Source organism: Erithacus rubecula, assembly GCF_903797595.1.
Source record: "Erithacus rubecula genome assembly, chromosome: 9".
Classification (NCBI taxonomy): Eukaryota; Metazoa; Chordata; class Aves; order Passeriformes; family Muscicapidae; genus Erithacus; species Erithacus rubecula.
The window spans coordinates 29,573,914-29,597,488 of record NC_136660.1 but is presented as its reverse complement, the minus strand read 5'-3'; the positions used below and the strand labels follow the sequence as shown (position 1 = coordinate 29,597,488).

The 23,575-nt window shown below is 40.4% G+C and overlaps 1 long non-coding RNA gene across 1 annotated transcript in view; it reads left to right on the top strand.

Moving 5' to 3' along the window:
- Window positions 1-23,575, top strand: part of LOC306805112 — a 64,495-nt gene that overhangs the window by 1,512 nt on the left and 39,408 nt on the right. The window contains exon 2 of the long non-coding RNA XR_013775119.1: window positions 2,306-2,355. This is a non-coding gene — a long non-coding RNA (uncharacterized lncRNA). The remainder of the gene's footprint in view (window positions 1-2,305; window positions 2,356-23,575) is intronic.

The following is a 23,575-nucleotide window of genomic DNA, read 5'->3' as shown; positions in this document are numbered from 1 at the left end:
TCTCCATTTGAAAAGATTATAAGTGAAGTCCCAGCCTGATTCTGATGACTAATTGCTGCCAGGAGGCTGTGGCACCTCGTGCCTTGGTTTCCTGGAGGGAAGGGCAGCTGGAGCTGCAGCATCTGGAATTGAGGGAGTCACTGGGCTGGCAGGTGGGGCAGAGCTGCAGTCCTCTCTGAGCTGGGCTGGTTTTCCCACACAGAAAGGCAGGAAGGAAAGCTGTGGCATGTTCTTGCCATGTCAGGTTTCTCATGGCATCCAGACCTGCCAAAATCCCTGACCTCTAACTCCTTCTGCCACTCTGCCAGGGTGCTCTATACATCCTGGTGACCTGGGAGGGTGTTCAGGAGCCATCTGTAACAATTTAATGGCCATATTAACACCTCTAATTGTAAATGACAGGGCAATTAGTCTCAGCATAGCAGTTTGAACAATTATGTTTGGCCTGCTAAAGTGACAGAATATTCATTAATGCAATAAGAAAAAAAAAAGGTCTCCCCAGGATTTGTTTCTCTGAGGAGAGTAGCCTGGCTGTTTGTCTGCTTTAAGCCTCTTTAAAAAAATGCAAGTTTATTTGCAGCTCTGGCCAAAAATTCTCAGCTGTCAAGCCTGTTTATACCATGAAACACACTGAGGGCAAGTGTGTGTCTGCTCTGCCTCTGACTTGATTCACAGGGAAGAAGTTAAAGAGAGAGAAAAATGCCTCAATCTCTATTTTCCACAAAGCCAAAGAGTCTTGGGGTCTCTTAGCTGAACCCCAAACTGTGGTGATGGAATCCACTGCTAGAACCAGGGTGCACATACCAGGGTCAGAAACTGTGGTGGAGGCTGTGCCAGGTCTGACAGTTTCTCAGTGTTTGCACTGCCTTGCACTTGAGGTCTCATCTAAAAACAGATCTAAACCTCATCTAAAAGCTGTTTTTCTGGAGGAGGCTGTGCTTCAGCAGAGCCAATCCCAGCTTTAAGGCTTTGCTGCCTCCAACAAGCCAAAGCCTGAGGCAGCAGGGGATGTGAGGGGACCTGGGCTGATGATGTGTCACATTTCTGACTCTCCCCATTAGATTGCACTGCTGTGAGGAAAGTGAAGGCACATGTGGTTTGATTTTGTCCATGAGACTGTTCTTCCCTGCAATGGAAGCTGCAAAAGACTGGATCAGTCTTTACTCACTTGCAATAATTCTGTTTGAAACCCTAAAAATGGTTACTTTAGCACATTGGTTTGATTGTCTGATCACTCCCTTTCTCTTTCTGACATGCAGCAAGTGGTGATTTTCCAGGGGTGTTTCACCTGATATTACCACCACACATCTGAGGGATCCTGTGGGATCTCCTTGGGCTGGGATCTTTTTCAAGATGTTGTTAAGGGATTTTGGGTGAAGGGCAGTCCTAAAGGCAGAGACTAGTTTTCCCAACAATCTTTGTGTGGTATTGTTCTCAAACAACATGCATGATGAAGACTGGAATTCTTTAAACAAAGTTTAATGTTTTAACCAATGAGCATTCTGGTACCTTGGATGAGGTGGCACTGGTCTGGGGTTTTATTTTGGTTTTTCTTTTTTGATAAATCCACCTGAAATCTGACTAGTGAGGTTGGGATTTTTTTTAAAAAAAATAGCTTTACTCCTAAGTGAAAGCTGTCATTGCAGATGTGTTTTAGTTGAGTGGAAACATCAGGACTGTGTTTGGGACTGCAGGATCATGACATCTTTTTAAGCACAGTGGGAGACAGATGGGTGAGCAGCCAGCTTGATGCAAGAACAATAAGAACAAATGAGCTTTTTAAAAATAGAACAATTGCATTTGGAAAGAGGACTGGAGGGGGGTGAAGCTGAGAGGGAAATAATTCTCCCATGGTTCTATCCTGGTTTTTATATTAAACAAAACATGTTGCAACATTGTCTTCGTTAGCAATGAAGTGACAAACTGGAGCATTTCCAAATTGGCTGGCTCCAAACTGCTTTCATATTGACCTGAAATGTCAGCTGCTATTATGTTCTGCTGACCACTGATTGCTTCCAGAGTAGCATTTTCTCCTGTGAAATGAAAGAAGTTCCATCTCAGTGATCTCAGTGTCTCCTGGTGCTTGTGCAGAACGACAGTCATGGGAAATGATAGTGCCTTTATTTCAAACCACTTCTCAGTCTGAATGAAATTAATCGTTAATATTGAAGTTATTTGTGCTGTGAGAGTGAGTTTTGTGCAAGAATGTTTTTACTCATCTAGAAGATCCTCCACTGCACCTTCTTGGAGTCAGAAAATCAAGGTGATAAGTGCCTTTAATTTGTTTCCCTATCTTCACACACAGGTACAAAGAGTTGTACTTGGACATAGCAATGCTGATATCCTGCTCTGCAGGTAAACAAATGGAACTATGTAAAAAACCCACTAAATATGGAGAAATGGTACTTTTGGTAGCAGCAGTTGATGTTCTGTGATCAGGTATCTAATGATGTGATGGAAAGTATTTAGCTTAATTTTTTAATCCTCTTTAGGAGACGTTCAGATAATTCAGATAATTTTTATTTCACATAATGCTGGCTTAAAATCATCTTAAAATGTTGTAAAAGCTTCTTGGTCTTTAATTCTCAGGGAAATAAACTATGTGATCTGCAAGGTTTTTTCAATATTTCTCTTTCGAAAACCTGTGTAATATCACTTATTCACATTCTTACACTCTATTTTTCTTGAAAAAGTGGTATCTTCCAAGCAAAAGTGCAGAAAATGGGTCTATTTTTTTTTTTTTCAAGATGAACAGGTCTGTTATATGCTTAAGTCCAGAATGAAATACACTGGACATATAACCCTGCTGGATTAATTCTTATAAAGCAACAGCAACTAAAAAACCTGTAAAATAGGAGAAAACTACATGCATTAATGTCAGCTTGTGGGCTTTCCCAGTTATCTCAGGGGTAGTGTGGATGGACTCTACAGAGATGGGCTTTGGCCATGTCCACTGTCCATTCCTGTACCATTTCCCTCCCTCTTGTTAAGATTTTAATCTATGTTTTTATTTATTTCATTTGTGAAAGAATTAGAAACAATGAATTTCCTAAAAGGGAGAAGAGAAGCATAAAGTAGAATGGTCATAAGAGGCATTAACTGTCCTCTATTTTGTCAAGAAAATGTGATTTTTGCTACAATTTTTTGCATGGTGAAATCTGACAGTTTTGTCCATTTAGACCCATTCTCTCATTCTCTATTAAATTAAAATTAAAGTAAAATTAAGCTCAACTTGTGGAAGAACCAACAGCTTTTATGAGAATATTGTTTTCTGTTTTTATTTTTTATTGAGCTATCTCCATCTGACCAATTACTAAGAAGAAAATTAAATCTGCAGCACTTCTATCCATTCCTAGGGGAATGCTGAAGTATCTCAAATAAAGTAAAAACAACTCCTTGCTGAAGCAGTGGATGAAGAATTGAGTATTGGCAGGACAAGACAAAAATATTGTTTCATACTGCTGTGCTTGATATTTCTGAATGCTGAGTTCAGGTAGTTAAAAGAGGGAATCCAAAACATGAAACAGAAAAGCAAATAGTTATCTGTGTGGAGAACAACAACAATTATCCCACCATGAAGAGGTTTCATCAGAACAATTCAAAGGATCTTTGGTGGAGACCCACAAACAGCAGCTCAGGATGTTTTACTTGCAAAAATGAGTTACATGACATGATTAATGGCAGGTTCAAATTGCCTTCTTCAGGGCTGGGGGTCAATCTGCACAACATCCCACAAGGAAGTTCTTCCTAATGAAAACAAACTGTCACACCAGGAAAAGTCCCTGGTCTTGTGGGGAGCTTGGGATCTTGCTCTGTGCTTGCAAATTGAAAGGTCTGGATTGGGAATTTTTGCAGTGTTACCTTGGGGCCTGCTGTAATACCAGCTACAGCTTGCAGCTTGAAGCCAGTTGGAATTGTCAGGGAAAATAAATGATTTTTCTTCATTTTTTCACTTATTTTTTCCCTGACAGTGGGATGAAGGTGCACCTATGTTTATGCCAATACTGCTCTGGGATTAGACCAGTGTTTGAGAGGTTGTTTTTAAATTTAAAATTGCTTGAAAGGAACAAAATGTGTGCAGATCTTGTCACAAGCTAAGATGGCAGAGAAGGCTTGGATATTTTCCCCCTCTGCTGAGAACTCTGTTTCAAGCAGCTTTCATCTGGATCTGAGAGATGTTCCTGCAGGTGAAGAGAGCACAGAGCAGTGGCTGCAGCACAGCTGAGAGCAATGGGGAGCTGAGATTTCCCAAAATAAAGGGGCTTCTGATGAATGAATGAATGACTAACTGCTGGCCTTTGAGAAGGAGATTGGAGCTTCCAAAACATCCCAGAATAGCTTTGTTTACAAAGCTTGCAAATAATTGCAGTATTAGCAGCACGATTGAGTCATAGGGAGATGAAATGGTTTTACAGCTGCTGTGATGATTCTTGTGAATCTGCAGGGGTTTGTCCACTGGGAATTTCATCCCTTGCAGTAGAAATAGCAGCTCTCACTATGAGTCAGGGCCCATGCTTAGCACAAGGCAATTAGGGCACTGGTAAATTCAGTAGATGTGAGTCAGTGCAGCAGCAGGAATAGACCACAGGGCTCCTGAGCTGGAGCCTGTTGCATTTGTGCTGCAGGAGAGAGGCTGAAGGGATAATGCAACAGTTCTTTGTGTAATGGAGAAGCAAAAGAGAGCTTTATTTAAAGAAACACTGCACTTTTATAGGGTAGTTCGTGCAAAACAGAACAGAAAAGGCTCATTGGTCCAAGAAGGCAACACCTCTTTGAAAACATGCTTTCTGCAAAATATCACATAGTGCACATCTCCAGCAGTGTTAATCGTTGTTAGAATTTCTCTAAGAAATCCAAGGCTTCAAGGCTGCTTTTCCCTGGTTCCCAGCAGGATCCAACGAGAGCAGCCCAGCCTGTATTTCTCCAGTCTGGTCCCTTACAAGCTCCTTTCTGTCCTCCAGAGAACTCCAAAACAATCAGCTCTCCTGAAGCTCCTTTCAGTGGGTGGCTGCCCAGCTGTCTTTACTGATGCTGTCTGAAATGTCCAACAAACCAGGCATGAAGGGCACCAGAGGAATGATCCTCATCTTCTGGGAACCACAGAGCTCTCTGCAGCAAGGCAAGGCTGTAGGGATGGATTTCTGCTCCCTCCTTGCTCCAGGGTTCTGCCCTTGGGAATGCAGGTGAATAGATTTCCAGGGTGGGTCTGTCCCATCCTGGGTTTTGTCACAGCCTGCAGAGCCAGCAGGAATTTGTTTGGATTCCCTTGTTAAAATATTAGCTGCACTTCACTGAAAGTCTAATGCTTTAAATTCTGCTGCAATGGCCTCCCAACCCCTGCAACTGTAGGAGGGGAAATTCTGGCCAAATAAAGGACCTGTGAAAACATCTCTTTCTATATGACACCCTGTTAGCCTTAATAACAGTTTTCTCTCTGTAAGTGCAGTAAAGTATGGAAATATTGCTGTGCTACATGGTGCAATTTTCTGACAGTGATTTTCCCTGATAAAAGCCTTCAGAGAGTGCATTTTCCTTCCCACTTATCTGCCATCAAAAGGCAGCAAATACATTCAGCTGTCATTCTAAACAAAATATACAATTACTCTGGGTTGATATTTTAAACAGAAATAATTTCCATAGCAAAAACCCCTGCAGCTATTTTCTAAATGCTGTGGTTTTTGCTTCTGGCTTTCTGCATTACACATATATCACCTGTTTTGGACATTTGAATGCAAAGATGAGATACCAGAAGTTAAAACTTAGCACTTGCCAAATTAAATATTTGCTGGGCTGAGCCCAGTTCATTACTTGACTGCTGTTTTGCACCAGAGGATGAAAAATCTTTTCAAACATGCCAAAGGTGGTTATTTTAGGAAACTGACGAAAAGGGCAGATGTTATTCAAGTGACTGGATAAGAAAAGGAAACAGTACATGTTAAACCTTCTGAAATATCCAGGTAGATGAAAGCAAGTGGAAATATTCCTGAAACATGATGATTTGTTTGGACAAATCTAAACAGAAAATATGATATAGCAATTTGATACTTCATCTTTCACAACTTGAAATGTTAAATTAAGGCTGCTTATATCTTGTGTTACTTGGAATAAATTACTTTGGGGGCGTCTCTAAGCTTTTAAAGCACCCCAAACCCAGAACAATGTTCCTGTGGTGTGGTTTCACTTGCTTAGTTTATTTTGGCATACAACTTATACTAGAGATCAAAAAGTTTCATGAAACTGTATTAAAAAGCTGAGAAGGAAATTTTTCTTATCTTGTTTCTAGGGCTGAACCAAAAAAATAATAGGAAAAATCAACTTATCTTGGCAAAACAAACAAAACTCTCTTTTTGACTCAAATGGAAAGATGATTGGAACAGGCTATCTTGGGAAGTGGTGGAATCACCATCCCTGCAAGTGTTCAAAAAGAATGTGGATGTGGCACTTGAGGACATGGTTTAGTGGTTCTGGGTAAACAGCTGGACTCGATTTTAGGGAATCATTTCCAACCTTAATAATCTCTTTTCTTTTGGAAGTCACTTAGGCTTTATTCCTCTTTCTGTCACCCCAGCTTAAAAAAATTATACTTCATCCCTGTCATTCTGAAATGCCAACTCAAAACAGTTGAAAACTTCTAAAAGTATTTTAGCACTTCTAAACTAGTACTGTTGAGTTTGGAGGAGAAATCTTCCCCCCTGCTTAAGGCAGAAACATTAACCCCCTTTGAAAACATGAAGAAAAAAATCTATTCTGTTACTTTTATTGTCACAGAACCACAAACTCATTTAGGTTGGAAGGGACCTCTGGAGATGATAAATTCCATCCTCCCTGATCAAGCAGTGTCAGCTGGAGCAGGCTGCCCATGTCCACGTGGGCTTTCATGTTTCCACAAATGGAGATTTCTTCTTTTTTCTCCCCTTAAACTTTAATGTTAATCCATTAATAGTTTTTGTCTCCTCTGAAATTCCATCTGCAAATTTAACATTATTCAAATAAGATACAAAAAACCCCTCCCACCTCACCTTTTTTTTTTTTTCTTTTTTAATATATTTCCCAGAAAGCACTGCTATTTGCTCCAGTTTGGGTTTTGTTACTGCTGGTTATGTATGCAGCATTCTCTGGAGAGCACTGCAGCATCTTCTGGTTTCATACAAGGAAGTCTGATTCACTCTCCTTGTGGAAATTTTCTTATTATAATTAAACTTGGCTTTTGCTCAGAGGGTCTCTGCAGTGGGGATTCAAATGTGCTGGTGAGGTCATGCCACCAGTTAGAGCTCCTGCAATGAAACAGAGTCCAGAATGAAGATACATGACCCTCAGTTAAATTATGTTAATTCAGTTTGAGAAAATGAGCGTTTAGCATTTCGGGCTGTGTGGAGATATTGTTCCACAGTGGCTGAAAAAGGCATTGATCTTGCCATGCAAGCAGCTTTGCTCCTGTGGCCTGAGCCAGCCCTGCTCTCCAAGTGGCCATGGGTCTGCTGTGCCAGACCCTCACTGCTGGAAGCTTGATGGGTGTTGGTTCATCTCACACTCAGGTCTGAGCTGAAGAACCTCACCAGTGTTTCCTGGTCGAGTCACCAATGCCTGTTCTAGGCTCAGATAATTCACCTGCTCCTTCTCCTGAGGGTGTTGGAGCTAATTCCAGGCTTAGAGAAGTCCAGTCCATAGCAGGACTCAGCCTACAGAAGCAGGATTTTAAGCAGAAAAGTAGAGCAAGCCCTTTGGTGGGACTTGGTCAAGTCAGCTGCTCTGCTGCTCATATTTATCCAGCAGTGGTGCTCAGGTTTACAATTAAAATAATCTAACACTTGCACAAAAATCAGGCAGCAGATGCTGCCATTAGACCTGACAGATCCACTGACAGGCTTCACTTCAAGGCAAAGCATTTAAAAAGAAAACAAAGTCTCAGCTTTTAGTATTTTCAAGCACACATGCACATTCACAAATATGTGTCTTAGCAGAGAGCTTATTCTTCATCTTCTAGTAGAAATATGCACTACTGAGGCTCAAACTTCTGAAAACCATGCCCCACACAATAAATAAAATGGATATTTTAAATAAGATATGTGACAAGTCTGATTAACAATTCTTTAACTACAGTCAAGTGTTTGTGTAGTTAATAGCAAAAGGGCTCTGGAGAATGAATGGATATTTCACTAATACACAGAATATCTTTGCATAGTAATAATGGAAGAAAAATCAAATTATTCCAGAGTCTGACTAGGCATTGACTGGAATTTTATGAGAATGTAAATTGGAAAGAGAAAGGGCCATATCTCTATTCTCACCAATCTTTTATAGGTAATGAATTGTTTAGAAAATTTAGCTAAGGAAAAGCTTTTGAGTTGGAGCCTGACAGTCCTTCAGGGTATTTTTAGAGGTTATCTCTGCAAGGCAGGTGGATGAGGAAAGAAACAGGCTTAACCCTATAAAAATAATTATGATATATTATTAGCAACTAATGGCAGTGTAATGGAGTCTTTTCAGCAAAGACACCACTAGCTGCAATTTTTCTTTGTCATCTGCATAAAAAAGCAACTCTTAATAAAGCCAATATTCTGGTAATTTCTCAAACTCAGTGTAATTAGCAGGAAACTTCCTGCATTGGAAACTTTTCATGGCTCAGCAAACTTCCACACTATCACTAATGGGAACAGCCCACCAGGGCAGCAAGCTCAACACTGAAATCAGCATTAATTAGAAATCTGTTCAGACATGATCTACTAGATAAAGAGTATACCTGGGTTTTTTCATTTCTTGCCTAAATTTTTACTTTCTGACTTGCTTTTTGTTTGTTTGTGTTTTGTTTTTTTTCATTAGACAAACTTACATGACTTTACAAAGGTTTATACATCAGAAGTTGTTGGATCATTTTACTTCAAATGGAATAAAAAGTGCCTGTAATAACTGTGTCTCTACAGGCTTTGTGAACAGAGACATCTGGATTGAGGCTGGAGACCCTACTCATAGCCCCAGAAATCAACAAAGGGAGCAAAAATTAAAATAATATCCTTGTAAGAATGGAATTTGAGAGACTGTAATCAGCAAAAAAAAAAAAAACATTGGATGCATGAAGTCTCACTCCATAGTCCATTGCCTAAAAAGACTTGGGTAATGTTTGGAGAAAAGCAAAAGGAGAAGAGGAGGACAAGCATGACATTAGCAAAAAGCAGGGCACATTACACAGTCAATAAGTAATTGCTGCAATTGGAACTCATCATCTGCTTAGCACTTAATGTCTTGGCCTTTTCAGAGTGAATTTTATTAATACTAATGTCTGAAGAAAACAGTGCAGTCATTATCTCTGTTGATTCTTGAGATGTTCAAAACTGAAGCTCTTCTCTTGCTTTTGATTACTTGACTCTACCAAATTCTTCATGTTGCCAAGGGCTCTCAGACACTTAAAACTTGCCCCCAGGGTCTCTGAGGAGAAGGAGTGGCAGCACTGCTCCCCTAAAAACACATACCAGCTCCTCCCTGTCACATTCTTTTCCTCCAGAAGTTTGGAAATGGAACAAAAAACACCAGGAGTCATCCCCTTCCCAGGGGTCAAGGTGAGACCAACCAGCCTGTGGTTTTCTCCAGACCTCTCAGAGGTGATGCTGAAATACCTCTCTGGAATTGGATGGCTTTTGTTCATACCCATTCTTTAGAAACCACAGGCTGAATTTCTTGCATGAATTCTGCTGATCATTTGCTTCCATGTCTCTTCTGTTTCCTTCCATCAGTTTCCCCAGTTAAGAGTAATTATTTGAGGTGCTCAAGGCACTTGCAGCAAGAGCAGAATCACCTGCAGTCCTGCAGAAAGATGTTTTCTGTGGATTTTCTCTGAAATTGCTAGTCAAAAATAATTTGTGTGCTCTAAAAGTGATGGTAAAGCAGAGACCTTGGAATAAAAGTGTTGCAAAGACCTTTTTCTCTGTCTTTTTCAAACTGATTTCTTGAGGAAGGGAGATCATCAACAAGAGAACAAAACAAACCCTCCCATGCTGGGGTGGACCCTTTGGAGGAATGCAGGTTCGTTAGTCCTGCTAAATATGACACTGCTTGTAAGTCAAAAAAGCAGAGTGAGGTCAGGAAAACCTGGCAGGAATTCAGCCAAGATCCATTATATTCCCTTCCACTGGCTGAGTAGGGGTGGCTCTAATTGAAGGCTGGGCCCCCTTTTTGCTGACTAACACGGGGCCATTTTCATTTCACTTGATTATGTTTCCCTGTTGTAGGAAGTCTGACAAAATCAAGGTTTGTGGAGACTCCTACCAATGAGTCCTTGGCTGCCCAAAAGCTCTCTTGGAAGGTAGAAGGATTTTTTTAATAAGTGGACTGACCTATTTTAATTTCTGAACATCCCAGATAAATTTACTACTGTACTGCTGCATTTTACTTAAAACAGGCCAGATTTCTGTAGCTCATCAATCTGTATTTACTGTGTGTGTGAAACTTTAAATATTAAAATGGTGACATTAAAAATGTTGGAATTCCTACCCACCCCCATAAAAAATGACTTGAGCAAGGCTGGCCACCTGAGGGTTGCCAAAGAGTGGGAGGAGATGGAGTAAGAGCTGCTGTAGGAAAAGACCATACAATAGTGGAATTGTTTTGGGAGAACTTTTTGTCACACACTTGGAATGAGAACTGTGATTCTTTGCTACTTTTATCAACATTATTTGTAATTTCCTCTGATTTTTCCCTTGCTCTTCCTTTGCAGTTCCCTGAGCAGTTCACTCAGCTGTATAATAAGGAGATGAGTTCTACCTCCTTTTTATCACTCCAAATCTAAAGTGACTCTGCAGAAGTCAAACTGATGTTGGCTGGGGGAGAAATTGTCCCACTAAAAAGCTTTCTAAGGAGAAAAAAATCCCCTCTCCATTTGTGGAACAAATTAACTGCTAGAGCATCCAGGTGGACACACCTCTCTGGGGCCAATGACCAGAGAGATTTAAAAGTCCATTATGCTAATGCCTAATTCCTTCTTTGCCCAGAGATGTCCTCTCAAGCTGGGCTGTGGCAAGGTCCTGAGTTTCCATCAGGGAAGGGATTTACATCAGAAGGAAACATTTGGTGATTACGACCAACTGTGTTAATCATCGGCGTGAATTAAAAGTCATTGAGGAGTGACTCTGGGAGCTGGGTGGCTGTGAGAGGAAAAAAAAAACAGAACTAGCATTTCTGAACAAACTCAGTGTGCCAGTGAGGCATCCTGCTCTCCCTCTGTTGGCACACTGCACAGGAATGGGGCTCTGTCAGAACAGGATGAGGCAAAATCTTTTGTTTAGGGCACGAGGCTGCTCTGTGTGAGGAGGTGTCAGTGTGTGGGATCTTTGCTGCTCCTCAGGGCAAAGCTGAGTCCTGTCTTGTGTTGCCCAAATGGTTTCTCCATGGCCAGAAGAAGCTGGGTTTGGAGGCCCAACCTTCTGGGAGTCAGCACCCAGAGCCTTGCCTAGGGATTTTGGGAAGCAGGAGCAGCCTTCTAGTCCCTTGAGCCATCTAGTGGTGCCTTCCTTGGATATGGAGCAGAACATCTCACTAAAAAAACAATAAACAGCATCTCATTAATGTGAAAACAGTGATTAGTGCTAGAAGCAGGCCAACCACAATGAAAGCATCAGTGCTTTTAGTGGGGTTACCAAAGCAACAGGAGCTCTGGCCTGGAAATGGCAGACAAGATAAAGAGGTGGATGCCAACATAGGATGCTCAGGGCTGAGAAGGTTGGTCTGGTGTGATCTGTTTTGTGCTTTTCTCTTGGTGTTTGCAGCTCCTCACTGAACGAGGCTGGGATTTGAAAAGCAAAGCTGAACTTTCCGACCTGAAACCTCAAATCCTTTCCTGGTGGTTTTTGTAACTGGAAAAAGGAAGCAGAGCCTTCAGTAATTCAAAAGAGATTTAATGATCAAAGCTGCAATTAAAAGCGTGGTGAGTCATCTTACAGTCTTGCATGTGCTAAAACATCCAGGCTGTGCAAGAGATCATGTTGTCATGGCTGGTTTTACTCCAAACAAGGGTATAGGAGCTGCTGTTACTTCCAGTTTCAGAAACAATCTGAGTTCTGCAGATCTGACCTGTTTTTAGAGCAGAAGAAAAGGCAACAGTTCTGACTCCCCCATTTGTGTATTTTATTTAATAGCTCTGTCTGAAACATATGAATTCATTATGGTGCTTTATTACTTTTCACCTTCTTTCAGAATGTCTGCTCTCAGTAGGAACCTTGGTTTTTTTTTTCATTTACACTAACAAATTACCCACCAAAACAAATATAGAAGAGCTGATCTTTAGAGTATTAAGGTTTTTTTTTTTTTTTTTTGCTTTCTGCAGGATGCACTAACAATGAAATATTTAACTGAACTTTTCACAGTACGTGCATTTTCTCAAATTAAAATTGCAAAAGACAAGGAAATGAAGATAAAAATACCCAACCACTCTGTTCCTCAGAAACCCTTACAAGTAATCTAATATTTCTCTTTAAATCCTGGTGTTTTATTCTGCTCAATACAAAAAATAGTGCTAAATAGAATTTGGTTTTAGTAAAGGAGAAACTTATTCCTAAAAATATTTAGCCTGTCACACACAAAAGCAGCTAAAAGAAAGCAGAAGAGTTGGTGACTCTCTACTGGAAAAATGTAATAAAATTTTTAATAATTTGCTACTAGTCTTGCTTTCCCTGTTCCCCAGTTTCCTTCCTAGTGCCAGTGATGTATTTCATGTTTTATTTTCAGTTTCTCATAATGTTTGCAATATTCAAACTCTAATCCACTAGGATGTGATTGCCTACTTTACAAAAATCATTGCTGTAGCTTTGTTCCTACAGGTTTATTTGTAAAACAAGCTTTTTTATCTTGCCATTTTTGACATCAAGTGTCTCCAGTCAGTGACAGATAGATAAAAATAAAAGCCAGCTTTTACAAAAATCCCCAAAGGAACATCTAATGTAAAATATAATGCAATCAAATAAATTTGTGCTTTCTTCCCCAGCTTTATCTGAAAAGAGTCCTGCTCTGTATGCTGAGACAAAACAGGTTATCAGATCTAGCAAATCTTGCAAACAAGCAAATTCAAATATCTTATCATGGATCAAATCCATCATGGTCACTTCATTCAGTTCACACAACACAGCTGCAGAAAATGCTCTTAAATCCTTATATTACTTTACAAATTCAATTGTTTAGCAAATGAGAAGCTGAATTGCTGTCTCAGTTTTTCAGTGCATGAGAATGGCCTTTATCTACTGCAGCCAAAGAGTTGGCACAGTTTAATGGAGAAATAGAAGAAAGCCCGCTAAGAAAACATGGATCTTGAACTAAAGGATTTCATGGACTTTTTCTAGAGGTGGCCCAGGATGGCAAAAACATTTGATGTCTAAATTTGGAGGGAGAACCAGTCCATCTAATAACAGGGCAATGTTTTTATCATAGCTCAGCCTTACCTTGCAATGGAGGGAATAATAGCAGAAGTGTTGAGAGCTTCTTCAGAACTTGGATATGGATTTCCAGTGAGTTTTTACAAAATTATGAAAGTCCTGGTGCAGTCTGAGATGGTTTGTGCCTGCTCATGGGTTCAAAGAGCTGCAATTGCTCTGCTGGGTTAGAGCAATGTCTTGGTCTTGATATCATGAGCCAGAGCAAAACCCTCTCCAGAGAAGGGCAAGACTGTGCAATTATGAAATTCCTACAGGAATTCCCACCTGTCAGTCACTGGTTGGCTGAAGTTTCTGGGCTTTTATACGTTATTTATTTATTTATTACTGCTTTTATACCTTACAGATCATTTGGCCTCACCAGTGACATGGTGAAATTGTTATTATCTAGGCCAACAGGGAATCTTGTGAAGTGGAATGACAAGGAACCTCCATAAATTGTAGAAATGAGTCCCACAAACTCATATGGTAGTTGGTAAAAAAAATTTAAAATTGTTGCATGAATTTGAAACTTTCCTCTTTTGCCCTTTCTAATTTCATTGTGCATCCCCTACTTTCCTACAATAGAAGAGAAAATTATAGAAATTAACTGATGATAAAGAATCTGATGAGGGAATATGAGAATCCACTCTGTGTGCCTTTATCTTTTAATGAATCTCTGTCTTGTTTCACCATTCTGGTCCCTTCTCCAAATTTAATCCACCTCAGACATTCCAAAATCTTGCCATGTATTTACTGTGATACATGTCTTGGCCGCTCCCACATCCATGCAAGTGAGGATGGCTTTGCTTCCAGACATAATCATGAGTGGATAACTTTAATCTTAATGAGAACTAAAAGCTTGACATGGAGGAGGAGGATTTTTCAAGGTTCAGGCACTGAAAACAGTGACAAAATTTGGCTCTGCTGTACTTACTTTTTATGTGTGCTCAAGAGAGGAAAAATACTTGCATTTTAATATCAATCCAGCAATCTAAACTGAGAAGGAAGTAATTATACATGAAAGAAATAGAGTCTTTTGTAATAATGCTTTTAAAGTATCAGTTTCATTCTATCATAATATTTTTATGATTAGATTTACCTTCTAATATTTTAATAACTTTGGTATGAAGTAAGGAAGTCCTTTGTAGCTTATCTCAGAAGCCTGTCTAGGATGTTGCACTTAATGAGGTTTATAATTCAATATGTCCACATCTGCATCTTTAATAATGCCTAGCATTTAATCTTCATTGCACCACTTGAATCAAAAGATCTAAAATTAAACCTACTGCAGCTTAATCTAATAATAAACATGCATGACATTTTGTGCAAAACGTGTGCCTGATCAGCACAGTGCACTCTTACAATTGTATCAGATGGATAAAAACAGAGTTTAATCAGCCAAAGGTAGATGGTGACATTTAACTCCTGCCTGTGAATCTACTTTGGGAAGCTCTAAGACCTTGCCCCTGGAAGAAAGGGCTGGTTGTTAAATCATTACCAAATTTAGGTCAAAATCCCACTAGTCAGAGCAGCATTTATATATACCCTTAGCTAGTGGTGGGATTTTAAAGCTCTCTAACTCCAGCCAGGTAATTTTGGTGCCTTCAGCAGGAGCTGTCACTCTGTATGCAGTCAGTGGTAAGGTGTTCCTATTTTCCCTCCTAATTAACTGGAGGATGTGAGATCCAGAGGCTCCTGAATGTTGTTTGGCTTGTCACCTAAGCTCCCCTCACCCTTGCAAGGTGTTCTAATCCTGCTGGGACACATTATCCCATTCTCAGGTGGGAATGGGATCTCTCTGTTTCACAGGAATAGACTCTCAGCCACAGCCATGAGCTTTGGTGGGGTTTGGTAGCAGGGTTGTGCTCCTCCACTGAAGAATGAGGGACTGCATATGAGATGCAGATGGGTTTTTTGTGCCCTGAATGAATTTTAGATGAGATGATCTCCCTGAATTAAAGGGTTTTTGAACAGGGAGCCAGAGCAGGGCCAGCTTCTGCAGAGCTTTTTGTGGGCTCAGGGCTTTGCATGGGACCTGTGGGTTGCTGTTGCTTCTTCTCAAGTAAATTTGCTCTGTAATAAGGTGCTGTGCTTTGGGGGCTACAGCAGTTCTGCCTTGTGGCACAGAGATTTATCTCTGGTGAAAGTGAGACAAACAAGCTGGAAAGATAATATAACATGTAGACACAACATTTGGGAGAGCAGGCAGTGTTACAGTTGTCTAGAACTTGTTCAGGTGAAATGATCAATCTGTGAAAGCTGAGCCCAGGTATTTAATGAGAAGCTAAAACTTCTCATTTATTCTTAGGTCAGCTACACTCGTAATCACTGTCTAAATTTGTTACAGGTGCAAAAATTAGCAGTGTCTGTAAAAGATTGGAACTTACATTAGACATTGATATAAGATATGTCCCTGTATTTAAGGAACCCTGGCTGTGGAACTGTAGAGCAGTGGAAGTCATTTTTTAAAAATGTATTTTGAGGCTGGAATGGTGAGCAAGAGTGTATCTCCTTCACCTGAGACACCTGTGTGGTAATCATAGGAAGTCCCCATGACAAATAAAAAGGCAGTTCTTCACCCAGCTCTTATCAGGAGAGTTTGAAACCAGCTGGAAATAAGATACTTTGGAGGAGAAGAAAGACTCAGGAAAACTCTGCTGGGGCATGGAATCCCCTGCTGAAGCTGAACCATCCCAACTCAACTGGGCTCCATCTGACTGGAATTAAACAAGGGATGATCAAAGCCTACAAATCTCCCTGATCTCTATCAGCATGGAAAACTAAAGGTAAAAATTTTCAGTGTCTTCTGCTCCTTTGAAGTCAAGAGTGAGCTCTGTGAGTGTGTGAGGACACAAGTGCCATTTGGGCAGCTGCAGGTTTATGATAATTTTGACGTGATGTTTATGCAAGGAGAGGGAGAAAAGCTGCCTTGAAAATCCTAAATTATAACTTTGCAGCTGTGGGTCCTCTCTCCTCCCCCAGGCTGGTTTTGTCTTTGGTATTTGCTTTGTCTTATGGTGATGCTCAAGGCACAATTACATCTAGTGAATCAGGGAAAACCATTGTCTTAGTTTTTCTTCAGCTATAAATCACAAACTATTCCATTTTTATACAACCATTTCCCCTTCTGCCTTCCTTGCATAAGAGGAGAGCTGGAGACTCACTTGATAAAAACATCCTGAACTAAACCAGCTGGAAATGGAGAGTATGATAAGCCAGCCTGCTGTCAGGCCTCATCTATTTTTGTTTGATCTGTATCTGATGGTGATTGAAAGGCTGACTCTCAGAGTTAACCACCTTGAGGCCAACCTTGAAATTGTGGCACGTTTGGCTCCTTGATAGCATCTGAAGCATAATGTTAGATCTAGAGCATGCACAGTGGAAAAAAAAAGAAAAAAAAATAAACAAATAGAAAGCTGGCATCTTGCTACACTGCACAGCAAAGGAAAAGCAACATGGAAAGAAGCTGACAGACGTGCAAGGAAATGGAAATGCTGCAGGGCAAAGAAGAGCAGGTCCATGTGCATTAGCAGCTCTGGGCAGGATGAAGCAGTGACTTCCCCAGGGTCCAGGTTGGCTTCATGAATAACTGCTGCTGGAAAATAATGTCCCTCCTTAGCAGAGAGCAGCTTTGCCTGTGTACAGCTCAGGAGGGCTGGAATCAGAGCAGTTCCTGGAGGTAACAGGCTCTTGTTTGCTGGGGATTGGATTAGGGTTAGGGAGGGGTTAGTCATGTGTAGGATGCTTATATAGGACGCATGAGCAGGAAAAACAAAATAAATTTTGATTATGTCAAATAAAGTCAGGAAAATATAACAGTGACAGACCTGTTACAGAGGAGAGAGCATTGGTTATTTTCACTTCAGTTTGTGTTTTCTGACTGACTGCCACAAATAATAGCTGTGAGGCCAAAAGACACAGATCTTCAAATCATCCCTCCCTGAAAAGAAGGGAGGGGTGGTGTCACTGGGGCTAGCAGCAGCAAGCCATGACAATGAGCTCCAGAAGGGAGTTAGCAAAGTCAGTGCACCTGCTGGAAAGACTGCTGGTTCAGCCCAGACACCAGGAATAGCAAGAAATGAGTTGTGAGTGAATAACTGTTCATCTGCTCTGGAAATGCAAATAGGAGCTCACATGTGTTGCCATAGGTGTAGGAGATGTCATGGGGATTACATAAAACATGGCTTGACTCTGGCTCAATATGCTGTATTTGATGCAGGGTTGCATTTGAGATGCTCTCAAAATAGCATGATAAAAAAATGGTGTGCTGCTGTCACAATAAGATATATCAAAGAGATCTAAGCACCACTAGGCCCTGCTAGCAAATGAAGGACTTTGTAAAACAGAATTTGTAGCTGCTATAGAAATTGTTTGCTTTTTCAAAACCTTTTAACACCATTCCTTATACTGGCTTCTCTAGTGGGTTTCTCACGAGGGCTGAGGCCAGTCTCCTCTGGTATGTAATCCATAACATACCAGTGGTGCTTTCTAATGCCCTCCTGAAAGGGAAGGATTTTTCCCTTAAATGGAAAATGCATTGAAAACCATTGTGATCAATGATGAATACTTCCTATACGGGCAGCCTTTCTCTCTTGGTGTCTGTTTGATATTTTCTTTTATCCTCTCAGGAAGCAAAGCTCCTTTCAGCTTCCTGACTGAGAGAGTGGTTGTGTTTTCACCTGCACAGTTGATCCAACAAAGGTCCCCTTTGGATGGGGGGATGAGAGGCTGCACACAGCTGGGCAGGGCTTTCTGCCTGGCCATGAACAGGGATGAGCTGAGCCCCAGGAGATCAATATTTACCATTGGACATGCTGCTGCTGGGAGCAGGTGGGGATGGAGGGAGGGCAGCTTTGGTAAGCAATTGGACAAGTATAGTTCTAGAGGACAAGGATTTGCCCTTCATCCTGTTTGTCCCTGGAGTTCAGAGCTAGGCTGAGCCTTAAACATGACCTTCAACTCCTTGGTGCCACAGGACAGGAGTGATGGGGAAGGTGAGTCTGGGGGTTCTGCCTGTTTATCCCCACCAGCACTGCTCGAGATAATAGGTGCAGGAAAAGGAACCAGGAATGAAAGGTTCCCAATGGCTGTCAGGAAATTTATTTTGCAGTTAACAGCCTTTGTAATGCACAGCCTAACTTTATCTCATTTCACTGTGGGTGTGCTGGAATAATTGCTCAAGTACTTTGTTAAAAAGAAAAGCTCTCCACATTTCCATTAACTCCCTGCATGGTGTCTGTCTCACTTGGCTGCACTAGGTACCATTTACAGTTCAATTTCACAGTCATGATGGGCTGAAACATATAAACCTGCTTTCTCTCCACTCCACTACTCACATGCCTTAATAAACAGAGAGATTCATAAGGTCTGTTACTTTTATTTTTCCTTTGCAAGTCTATTTTTATGAATTAAATCTTAAATTTTTCCCTTGTGAAAACCAAACTGCCAGAGGAATAAATACAGTGTTATCTTATTCAGTAGGGTGTAATAAGCTACTATTTTAGGGTAGCAAGCCAGGCATACTGAAGTTGTTGCAAACTAAAAAGACAAAAAAGAAAAAAAAAAAAATCCAGCAACAAAGAATAGCATTGTATGATGTCAATCTACAGCATGCATGTGTTTATATAATCACATTGGAATTCACTTTGAACTTTAGCCTGGAAAATTTACTTAGTAGGGGGAAGGGGAAAGGATTTGAGTATCTAAGCACCAAAATAGCTAAGACAAAGTAGTAAAACTGTGTGGTTGGTTGTGGAGCAGAACCACGTGAAAATGCAAAGAATCCCTTTTGTAACGGGTAGAGACAAGTAAGCCACTTGATGGTTATGGTATGAGATAAGTATACAAGCCAGGGGAAATGCTGTGTTATTCACATTCCTCTCTTATTGTTTTTCCAAGGGTGGTTAATTTTTGCCTTTTTAAGGAACTTTTTTTTTTGGTACATGACTTGTTCTTGCTCTGCTTTCATAATCTCAGTTCTCTACGGAAAAAGAAAGGACAATCATTACACGAGAGAAAACAGGGGTGAGGGACCAGAACATCACACTGCCCTTTCTCCTGTGGTGTTTTTGGGTGAAGCAAGAAGGAGAAAACAAACCCAAACCCATATTTGACCTACCACTTTTATCAGCCCTCATTCACACTGATTGAGGGGCAGTTGAATTGTCCTAGTACAGCTACCCACAAAAATCCTTCTCTCTGTAGGGTCTGTCCCACCTGGCCCTTTGTAAAACTGGATGTAACAGCCTTGCTCTGTCAAGGGCATGTGAGAGAAGCATTCTGATGTCTTAACCATGTTTTCTTACTTGTTCCATACTCAGCAACTTTTTTTTGGGTTACATTGGCCAGAATAACAGAAGACCTTAACATGCTGGTTGCTAAATCACTTAGAAAATTCCCTTGCTTTTGCTGATGGCATGGAAGCAGAGCTTTAGATCCTCCCCCAGAAATCTTTGATAAGATGGAATGCAGAATTTTGCATGTTGCCTTTTTTTTTTTTTTTTTTTTTTTTTTTTTGTATTATGGCATATCCTGTGATGGTGGTGTGACCACATCTTGGATCATACATGACCCATTCTTCATTTGTGCTCAAGGAAAAACCTCACTGTGAACAACACTAATTCAGCCTGCAGAAGGTATTTGTTATGGGCTGCTGGGTTTTCATCTCTTTCTGCAGAGCAATATAGACTTAAATTCTTAGGATTTAATCACTAGTGTCAGAGCAGCTTTGCAGCCTGCCTCTCCCCTTTAAAAGTTGCCTTTTCAATGTGGTTTTTTTTTTGAGAAAGGACAATATTTGGAATTTAATTTTCTACTTAGACATTGAAAACATGTTTTTTTTTTTTCTCTTAGTAAATGCCACCTGTCCTAAAAGGCAATTGAATGAATTCTGTGATAAACCACCTGTGCTGTGTAATGGCACCATGATTCATTGCAGACCCAGTTATTGCAATAATAAAGCTTTTTCTAGTCAGTAGTTAAGATAATTTAATTACTTTATTTGAGCTGGAAGACATAAGCATGTAGAAACTTCCTCTGACTCACAGACTGTTTGGAAATTCACCATGACAGCCAGCATTTGCTTTAAAGTTTACTCTTCCCCCTGTTTTATTTAGTTGTAGAGGAGCTGTTAGGATGTGTGGGCCCAGGGCAGCCCTTTGCATCTTTCCTGAGATGGGGATTTAGGATAGAGACAAATCAGGGTGACATTAGGTCCTGCATCCCAAATCTCACATCCTGCAAATGCATGATGGGGTGGGGAGGATGAGGAAATCACACAGCCCTTTCCTGCTGATTGCTTCCTCTGAGCCTTTTGAATGCTCTCTGTGAAGCAAAGACACACAAAGAAGAGGAGGCTGATCCTAGAAAAGCTGGATTCACATTTCCAGCAGCCACAGAGGTCTGTACTCAACCCCTCAGTCTCCTGCTGTTGTAGGAACCCTCTGAAACCCTCCTGACCCCCTGCATGGGGTGATCAAACACCAGAAGGGAAATGATAAGAGACTGTGAATCACCCGGCTGTGTTTGTGGCAGTGTCCTGAATCCATGGGTGGCTCCTGTGTGCTCAGTTGTTTGGAGCAGCAGATTCCCTGAGCTGGGGCTGGGGCTTGCACAGACCTGCAGGAGTGGCTCAAATCCACATTAATATGACACTGTGTTTGATTTTTATTACATGGAAAGATCAAGACAGATGTTGCTTAGCTGGTTGCTTACCTCTGCACTCCACAAATTTGGAAGTGAAACATGTCTGTTAACTCAGTGCAACAAGAGAAATTAAATAAGGCATCACCCTGTGTCATTAGGCCTTGTTATTTATTCCATGTAATTCACAATTCTGTGATCCTACCATTCTATATCATCAGACCTTGTTATTCCATGTATTTCATTACCATTTACCTGAAGCAAATTCTGCAGCCAATGAGTTTTCTTCATTTGCTTCCCTCCAGGCTGCTGACTTGCTTCAGTTATGAATTTTGTAAAAAACCCCAGTTTTAACCTCATGGATCTTGCAATATTCTTGATTCATTTGCAATCAGTAGCAACTTAATCCTTCTCTTTCCAGTGTCTTTATGATTCTTTCTCTCCACTTGGAGCCCTCAGATCCTGCAGAGTTTTGGGATATCTGAACCTAGAGCCTTATTTTTTGTTGTCCTCTAATAAATCCTGGGTTGAGTTTTATGGTCTTTCCTCCACTTTTGCTCAGGTTTTATTAAATTAATTTATCAGGTTCAGTTGGGTCCTGCAGACTTTTCCAAGACCTCTGTTAAAATAATATGTTGGTGCATTTCTTCTGAGTCCTGCCCTAAACCCAGCCTGTTTTCTGTAGTTATTTTTTTCACCTTACCCTCAATTCCTCTTCTTTCTCTTTATTGTTTGCTCTCTTTTTATTTACATTCCTGAGGAATTGGTTTTTACAGTTCTTTAGCTGTGGATTCCCTACCTGCTTGTAGCATGGGTTTCCAGTGTCATTTTTAGTTTCTCTTTTGAACTTTTTTTCAGAACTGTGAGAATTTTTGCTCCTTAGTCTAATAAAAAAATAACCAAAATCCACAACCAATAAGCACAAGAAAGACAACAACAAACCCTGCACCTGCTCTCTTCTATTTGAACCAGAAAGTTTTTCTGGGGTTTTTCATCTGCTCTGCTCTGGGTTCTTCAGAACAATCTTTCTACTCTTATTTTTCCTGCTCAACTTGAGCAGTTTTTTGCAACTAGCCTCTCCACCTCAACCTCCTCACCCTTCTCCTGCTCATGTGCATAAACTGATGATCATAGGGAGTCCCCCCAATTGCTGACTTAGTGACTGATCAAAAACCATGTCAGAACAAATAAGAGTTGATACAAGAAAGGATTAGTAATGGACATAAAGTCCTACTGTGTCCCTCTGCTAAGAGTGTCTCTGAAAGCATCCTTAGGAAAATTATTTTTTCCCCTCTGTTTTATCAGACTGCGTGGGTTTTACTGTCTTCTGCCTTTATGCTGACAAGGATGACAGGAAACAATAGGACCTGTGTGTTTCAGCCTGTGTTTCTGGTCTGGATTCCTTGCCAAAATAGCTGCACTTAGCACTTGCACAGCTCTTTTCATCTTCAAAGCCTTTCACAGATCCCATGTAAACAGCCAGAGTTCCACTGATTTTGGTGGCAAAGAGCTTAGTAGCCTTCAGAAAAGGATTATGCATTTGCATGGAAAGTAGGAATATCATCTGCTGCTCTGCTGGCTCAAATTCTATAAAGGTATCAAGCTTCAAGCTAGAAAGTGTTATTAGCTGGATGAGCTTTAGTAACTTTCCTTGTGATCAACGTGCATATTCCTGGCTGTAGCTTCACTGGATGAATCCAGGATTGATTATTGAATCAATCCCTTAATGTGTTTACAAGAAATGCAATTGCTGAGACCAACAGTATTTTTGAGTGCAATTGATTTTGATGTTTTATCTAAGCCATGTTACCTGTATGTCCTAATGCTTTTGCCACACATGTGCAGGCACTGCCTTGGCAGGGTTTTTTTCAGTGTATTAACCTTTGAGATTTACTTTGTGATGTTTCAGAGTATTTAACAAATAAGACACTTTATTTCACTAATACATCCTGTGCTACAAGGATGTATTAGTGGAATAAAGCATATCCAAGTATATCCTAAATATATATTTATATCCCTAAGTATATAAATTATAAAAATGAAAAAAATTAATGCAGTAAGCAACAATATCCATAAAATTAAAATTTAATATAGTTAATACATTTATATAAAATTATATATATAAATATATAAAATATGTTGCAATATTTAACTTAGGGATACATTTAAGGGGTCAAGCCCTGCTCCTTTGTAGAACCAGGTCTATCTAGCCTGGGATGATGTTTATCTAATCTTTTTGTCAATTATGTTCTGTTTTTACCTGTTTAGAGACTGATATCCAGTTTAGTCAGGTGACTGCTTCTATATTGAAATTAAACCAATTGTTGATCTCTGAACCATCTCTAAATTTTCCATCTTTTTCTTAGTCAGATGCTCAAATCCAGTTGCAATATTCCAGCTGAGGTCTCTCAGCTGTGTGTAAAGCAGAAACTCCACCTCCCATGCCTTGCACATAACACATCTGCCAGTGCATCCTTTACATGGTGGGGAACCACTGGTGTGAACCAATGCTGTAATAATGCCTATATGTAAAATACAAA